Below are 1,150 nucleotides of genomic sequence, written 5' to 3' on the forward strand. Positions count from 1 at the left end.
GATCATTTTTGAGGCAAATTTCTGGGATTTTTGGCAATTTTCCGTGCAAGGAAGCTTGAAACCGCTGTTGCTCTTTCAACAGGCCTTGTAAGGCATTTTTCAAAAAATCGTAGGCCAAAAGTGAGATAAGATAAAGATATGGCGGTTGCACTCTTCAGTAGGAGACAGTTGCCTCTCTTATTTGGGCGAAAGCCACTGATGTCGCTAGTTTACTGAATTTTTGGCAATTTTCCGAAAATATGGTATGAACCACTGTTGCTCTTAAACCCCGCCTTGCACGGCAGTGTTTCAAAGAATCGCAGGACGAAACTGGGATTAAGGGCTAAGGATATGCCGCTTATACCATTCAGTAAGGGAAAGTTTGCTCTAATGTTTCTGTGAAGATTACTCTTGTAGGTAATTTTCTTGACCTTTTGCATTTTTTCAAAAGGGAAGCTTAACACGGCTGTTGCCCAAAAACCGCTCTTGCAGGAAATTTTTCAAAAAATCGTCAGTCAAAACCGAGAAAATAGAAAAATATGTTGTTTATAATCTCCATTAGAGAAAAGATGGTTCTATCATTTCCGGCAAATGGATTTCCCTTTGCAAATTGCCTGAATATTTCGCTGATTTTTGAAAATCAGGTCCCAAAACGATGCGATGGAAACATTTTTGAAAGACACTGGCAGTCCAAATAAACCATTTTCTCCCAGCAACCAATGGCCGAAATTGTCATTTTTGGTGCCTGATTTCGCACACCCACTATGAGGAGACAGATGGTTAATGATGTGGGACTCTTAAGGCTGAACCTGAGAAAATAATTTACGGTTCCTCCCGGGCCCCCGAAACAGGCAGTTAATTAACCATTTTTAATTAGGTTTTTTTTATTTCGAATTCTGTGTAGTGAGCGACTATTAATATTGATCACCGGTTAAATTCAAAGTTTATTTAAATTCGGGCCGGTGCCATTATGCAAACTGGCCGGTTGATTGGGGCCCCGATAATTGGCCCGGCCAGGTCGCGCTCGATTGTGCGTTTTCGAACTTTTACTTTGATCGGAAGATGCGAGATGGTTCCTCCATGGACAGCCAATCCACCTGTTCGGGTGCCACAGAGATGCCAGGTCTACCGATTTTTCGGTAGATCTGCCGATTTGTCAACGAACCTACCG

This window comes from Dendroctonus ponderosae, unplaced genomic scaffold (assembly GCF_020466585.1).
Source record: "Dendroctonus ponderosae isolate FM_Combo_2020 unplaced genomic scaffold, Dpon_F_20191213v2 Dpon_F_20191213_9, whole genome shotgun sequence".
Taxonomy (NCBI): domain Eukaryota; kingdom Metazoa; phylum Arthropoda; class Insecta; order Coleoptera; family Curculionidae; genus Dendroctonus; species Dendroctonus ponderosae.